Source organism: Sorex araneus, chromosome X (genome assembly GCF_027595985.1).
Source record: "Sorex araneus isolate mSorAra2 chromosome X, mSorAra2.pri, whole genome shotgun sequence".
NCBI lineage: Eukaryota > Metazoa > Chordata > Mammalia > Eulipotyphla > Soricidae > Sorex > Sorex araneus.
In genome coordinates, this window is record NC_073313.1 from 169,028,318 (window position 1) to 169,035,546 (window position 7,229).

Here is a 7,229-nt window from a genome sequence, read left to right on the forward strand (position 1 = left end):
CATGTTTATAGAAAAAGAAATTGCATAATAGGAAGGGTACTGCCTTGCATGTGGTTGGCCCAGCTTCCTGGTGGTGTGGTCTCTGATCCAGGAGTAAATTCAGGCATCATTCAACATCTCTCAAAAATAAAGAAAGAAATGATATTAAATAAATAAATAAATAATAGTCTCATACTACGTTTTTTCATTTCCAGAAATGAGTGCTATGACTCTATGTCTGTCCATGTCTTATGACACATTTAACTTAGCTTTCTTTTCATACACATCCCTTTATAAAGCAAATTTCATGCCTTCATTTTCCCTGATGACTGCATAGCATTCCATTGTGCACAATAGTTTCTTTATCAAGTCATCTTTTCTTGGGTAAACAGGTGGTTTCCAGATTCTATTGTGAATAGTCTTGCAATGAAGATAGAAATGCAGATGGCATTTCTGATTTTGGGGAGCTGCAGGTTCAATTCACAGAATTGGTATTTCTGGGTTGTATTGAAGCTCAGTTTCTACTTTTTTGGGGAATGTTTATATTGTTTTCCAAAAAGGCTGGACCAGTTGGCATTCCCACTAACAATTAATGGCAGATCATTTTTCCCACATCCCCGGCAGCACTGTTTGTTCTTGTTTTTGATGCGGGTCAGTCTTTGTGCTGTCTGATGATATTTCATGGTGGTTTTGATTTGTATCTCCCTGATGATTAGTGATGCACATTTTTATGTACCTTTTGGCAATTTGTATTTCTTCTTTGAGGAGGTTTCTGTTCTTTTCTTCTCCTCATTTTCATGGGGTTGGGTGTTTTTTTATTTTGTAAAGTATTATCTGTGCCTTATGTGTCTTTGATATTAGCCACTTATCAGAAATATATTGGGTAAATAATTTTTTTCATTATGTGGGCTGTCTCTGTATCTTGGTCACTATTTCTTTAGTGGTGGAGAAACTTCTTAGTTTAATTTAATCACATTTGTTTATCTTAAATTCCACCTGCTTGGTCAGTAGTGTTTCATCTTGAAAGCACCTTTAGTTTCAATGTCATGGAGGGTTCTGCTTATGTTTTCCTTCATGCATGAACTTCATGAATTCAGATCTGATATTAAGGTCTTAAATCCACTTTGATCTGACTTTTGTGCCTGGTGTTAGATAGAAGTCTAAGTTCTTTTTGTTTTTTTGCATATAGCTGCCCAGTTTTCCCCACACCACCTATTGGAGATGCTTTTTATGCTCCACTTCATATTACTTGCCCCCTTATCAAAGATTAAATGATCATATATTTGAGTCTTTTCTATGATATTTAACTCTAATTAATTGGTCTTCATTGTTCATTTCATCAAAAAGTTCATACACCATGACTAACTAGGATTCGTCCCTGGGATGCAAGAATAATCTTTGACAATCTTTTGAATTTCTGTGGTTTCTGTTGTGATGTCCCTCTTTCTATTTATGATTAGGTTTATTAGTGTTCTCTCTCTCTTTCTTTGTGAGTCCTGCAAGTGTTTTATTGAGCTTGCTTATTTTTTCAAGGAACCAGCTCTTGGTTTCAACGATCATTTGCATTTTTTATTGCAGCTAGTTAGTTAAATTTTGCTCCGAATTTTATTATTTCCTTAATCCTGCCTGGTCATTTCTAAGATCTTAAGCTATGAGGTCCAATTATTTATGTGGGCCCTTTTCTTCCTTCCTTATGTATGCTTACAAAGCTATAAACTTTACTCTTTTTTAATTAATTTATTCTTTTATTGAATCATCATGTGGAAAGTTACAAAGCTTTCAGGTTTAAGTCTCAGTTATACAATGCTCAAATACCCATCCCTTCACCAGTGCACATATTCCACCACCAAGAATCACAGTATACCTCCCCCCGCACCACCCCACCTCCCCAGCCCCCCACCCCACCTGTTGTAACTCGTAAATTTCACTTTACTTTCACTTTACTTTGATTACATTCAATATTTCAACAAAAACCTCACTATCATTGTTTGCAGTTTCTCCCCCCTAAAGTCGGACCTGCTGAAAAGGAAATATTTGATAATTTGTTTTCCATTGCTAAGAATGAAGAGATATGAGGTCGAGTGGCCGCACTAGCAGCCACATGGTTTTGGAACAGAGAATAAAATCAAACACCTGGAAATTGAACAGTTTGCTATTGAACAACCAATGGCTAGAGAGGAAATAAAAGAGGGACTTATAAGATTCCTTTTAAAAGTTTAAACTTTCCTCTTAACACTGCTTTTACTGTAGTCCCAAGTTCTGGTTGCTCATGTATCCACTTGTTTCTTTCCAGGAATCTTTTATTTTATTTTATTTTATTTTATTTTATTTTATTTTATTTGGTTTTTGGGTCACACCTGGCGATGCTCAGGGGTTACTCCTGGCTCTGCACTCAGGAATTACTCCTGGCGGTGCTCAGGGGACCATATGGGATGCTGGGATTTGAACCCAGGTCGGCCTCGTGCAAGGCAAACGCCCTACCCGCTATGCTATCACTCCAGCCCCTTTCCAGGAATCTTTTAACTCCCTCTTTTATTTCCTCTCTAACCCTTTTATTAAAGATATTTCTGTTTGTAGTTTTCTTATTTCTGCTTTCATTTTTTCCTGCATTTTATTGGTTGCCTATTTCACTGTTTCTCTTGTATCCCCCTGTTTATTGAATGTCCATTCCACTGTTTCTTGAGCTTATTACTCATCCTCACCATTTTGTCTTCAAATTCTTTATCAGAGAGTAGGTATGTGGATATTCCTTACTGGGGCTTCAGGGCTCCTATCTTCTTCCATCCCTCTTCACGGGGTGCTGCGCTGCTTCCACATAGTGCCTGTGGTGGTCTGAAGGTGGTTCCTTCCAATACATAATCAGTATCCCCCCTCATTGCCAGGGAGGGCTCTAGGGAAACTCAGTTAATGATGATCTCTTCTTTCTCCTTCAAGGGTATTACCTTCCTCTTTGTACTCCTATATAACTTGTATGGGGTCTTTTGTGCTGATTCAGGGAGTGTGTTCTTTGGCCTTAACTGTTATTTTTAGTTTGAGGTTAAATTGATTCTACACCTCTGCTACTTTTGTGAATTTTGGGAGTACGTTGCCTTGAGTAGAGGCTAGTGGACTGATTATTGGCCTAATGGGGTCATTAGGTAACTCTGGTGAGAGTTTGGTAGAAGAGGTCAAGAGGTGGCTCTAAAGAATTATGGAAGGGAAAATTAACTGGCCACCACATGAGCACCCCCTACTCTGAGAACTGTAAAAAACTAAAGCACGCCGAGGGGCGCGTGCACTCGCGGGCTCTCCGGGCGCCTCTGTCTCACCGCCCGCGTTCGGTGCCCAGGAACCGCTGTGTGTGCCGTCGGTCGAGGGCAGGCGACGGAAGGAAGAAGGAAGAAGGCCAAACTGGTTGCTCGATCCGTTTATTTCATTCTCTCCCTCCGCTTCTCTCCCGCTCTCCTGGATCTTTTCCCGTGGATCTGGCTCGTGGATCTGGCTCGTGGATCTGGCCCGTAGATCTGGCTCATGGATCTGGCCCCCCAACCCACTCTCACAGCCTAGTTAAATCTCCACAGCATGAGGGGGTTGGGGCGTACACATAGGTGTGGTCACCATCAATAGGGTAAGGTCCTTTCCCTTAGGGGATGCTTCTCCTAGGACTTAATTCTCTTTCAGCAGGAGGATCCACCCAAGGGTGGAGTCCCATGAACGTGTTTCTCTTCTCCTCAGCCAGCAAACATATAAGAATTCATAATATTAATTATTTTGTATGGACACAATAAGAGATGCATTAAAGCTTATAGAATTGCTCTCCTGGGGCCATCTCAATCTCAGACTACAGTGCTCAGGCCAGATCAGTCTTTCCTATCCCTGCAGGGTCCCAGTCTCATAATTACTATTGGATCATGACAGCATTTGTCTATGATCAAGCTCTTAACTTATAGTTAAGAATTAGGCACTTTGGCCAGGCCCATCTCGATGCCAGGGTAGCACATAACTCACCGCTTGCCCTGGATCCTTCCTGTCCCACGTCGGGGACCCTACTTTGGGGTGCTAGGAACTGAGGGCAACTGAGGCTCAAGTGGAGAAAGCAGAGGCCCGGGAGGGAATATTCGAGGCCAATTAATTCCTAAGTTATAAAAACATAATATTGTCTTTTTGTGTCTATACAAAACAGTCATAGCTTTAAAGTAAATAATTCAAAAGGCACAAGAAGAGGAGAAAGGCAATATTAACTTATATAATATAAATTCAGTATCCTAGGAAGGTCTGACCTTGCAAATTAGCAGTCAGATTAAGGGAAAGCCTCGGATTAACTGTTTTGGGGAAGAGAACATGGAGAAGTGATTATAGCTAAACAAAGGGATGGGAGAGATTCGGGAACATCTTGATGGGTGAGACTGGGGTAAGCCTAAACTCTGGGTAAAACCGGGACAAGCTACTTGTGGCAAGGAGGGAAAGGACAAAGTAATGTCATCCTACAGAGAACCACACCCACCACTGGTCTACCTGTAGAGGATAGACCACACTTTGATGGAGTTTCTGGAGCCACAATTCAAATCCTGTCATTGCTCTTTATACTTCTAAGGATGCAAGAAAGTTCCCCTCATGCCTTGGAGCTTCTCCGGGTCCTGGTGGCTCCGGGAGAACTTCTCCTTGCTAGTCACTGCCTTCCTCCTATATTTTCATTTCTATGTCAAATTTTAGTGCCAGATAATCACACGTGATTATAAATGATATAGTGCTAGGAATAACCTTCGAGCCTTTGTCTGCTCTTTAAGCAAATGTCATCTGGTCTGTGAGTTGGAAGAGAAGGTTGGTAGTTACTCCTCTAGAGGGAGCGAGAGCACCACTGTGAACATTTACGCTTGTCTGGAACAAGTCTTAAATTGCCTATAGATGTTGGAGATGCACTATCTGGTTTTCTAATACCAAAATTCGGGTGTTTCCTTGGCAGTTGCTTATTTTGATTGTGTGTAATTTTATGGAAATTTAGGGGGAGCTGTATCTCAATAAATGCAAGTTAGGAGGTACATTTGCATCTTCAGTATCTAATTGTTTTCACTTTAGAGAAGTTGACCCTTATTGGATCATTAAACTAACTACCTTCACAGTCCCAGTCTTTTAATGCTTTGTAAGAAATTGATTCTTACCATCTTCATTGTGGTGCAGCAGCATTATTCTCTGCTCCCTGTTTCCTTTTCTGTTTCAGCTCCATAAAACACTACTACTGTTTATTGGGTCAACTGTTCAATAGTTGATTCCATTGCCATTTTATTATGTCTTAGAAAACCATGTTTAAAAGTAAGTGCAGTGAATAGTTTGTTCAACCACAGTATCTATTGTGAAGGGAAGCTTGATTCCTGTATATTTTAAAACAGGACTTGGCTCATTTTAATGAGGGGAGGGGGTCTGATTTCTTTAAAGGAAGGTTCTTTGATTTTGCTCATTATGACTCATTATCAGGGAAGTATCCCAGTGAAACTTTCACTGTGTCTGTGTACTGAATCACCTTGTGATGTGTAACTCTGCCTGCTCCCCTCTCCAGCCACAGACTCCAAGATGCATCCTGTATAAATTTAACCTGAACCTTGGGCTGGGCACTGAGATTTTGAAGGTGACTCAGGTCAGTCAGTGATAAATATATTTTTTTCTAATTCCTCTGAGTGCATGTCTTTTACTCTTCCCTTTGCCAGGCTATTCTGCAACACTACTGGCACTCAAACAAATGTTGGAGATAAGAGTAATAACTATAAAATCAAAATCCCTGCTTTATGGAATTCATAGTCTAGTAGAATTACCCCAACCTAGAATAATTTCTTATTGATTTGCGTTGAATTGAAAGAATAACTTCAAGGGATGGGTAGCCCCAGTACCCACCCAAACAGAGCCCTTGCAACCAAAAAGCTTCACACCGCAATTGCTACCATGCTCCTGGCCTGACTCAGATGAGCCACATCTAGAAATTAATCTGTTTGGATTTCCTGGAGTGCATGACCATGACATCTCAAACTCTACAACACTGATAAATCAGAAGTAGCACACCAAATTGATGGGATGTATTGTCGAAGCAACCAATCTTCATTAGCAAAATATAAACACAGAAGGCTTAACCTGCAACATCATTTTATCAATCTCTTACACAATGGCTTAATGGCTCAGTGGTGAGGTACAACAACCTTCACTAATTTTCTTCTAAAGCAACATCTTTTTGATCATAATTTTAGCAAATTATTTATAATAAGAAATATAAAATAAACTATTGAGGACCTGCTATGGGGGCAGAGGCTTAAGGGATGGTTTGGAGAATTAGAAATAATGGTGGTGGGAAGGTGCAATGGTGGTGTGATTTGTGTTGGAATATTGAATGTCTGTAACTAAACTGATTAATTAATAAAGTTACAAATAGAAAAAAAGACTAACTTCCAGTGCTAGACTGAGTAATTTCTTCACTGGAAAATCTTCAGCACAATTACAACTTATCTCCCGGTTCTCTGAGGTTTGGATTTCATCAATTATTGTTGGTCACAAACACATTTTAGAATATAAGAAATATGGACGACCTCTTCATGAGTTTTTTTGTAATCATCTACCTCATAAATACATTGAATAGCACTTATGATATGACTTAAACCTTGATTGTTCAAATATCACAAGTCTTTGTTTGAATGTACTGAGTCAGTCTGTATGACTTCTAAGGTAGTCAACTATGGGTAAAAGTATATAATGAGCACACTCTCTGCTACTACCATATTCTCTTTGCATTTTGTCTAAATTCAAATGATTTGGAACTTATAAAAACTGAAGAATATCTGAAGAAGTAGTGTAATGATTGAAATTGTAAATGTATTTATATGCAAAAAGAATTCTAGTGAAAAATTCTAGTGACTTGAGTTACACATGGACACTAACACAAAAGTAATCTTGCTGTTCAAGAAATGACAATGTTAAGTTTTTCTAATTTGAGGAATGAAAAATTTTAGTTTAAAATATCTATAATATATAGCTCAGTGAAAAATACAAAATTACATCTCTCAAATGTAAATAGCGTTAAGAATGTCAAAAGATTAATGAAAAGTAGTAGATATTATGAGTCCATGATAAGACTGGACTTCATACCAAAACACCTTTTATGTTGAGATATGTTTTTGATACTAGAGAATTGACATAGATTTAATAACAAAAAATTATTTTTCACTCAATAGTGAAAAAATTATTTTCCAGCTCAATAGAAGCTGGAAGATGAATTACAATAATTAATAAGA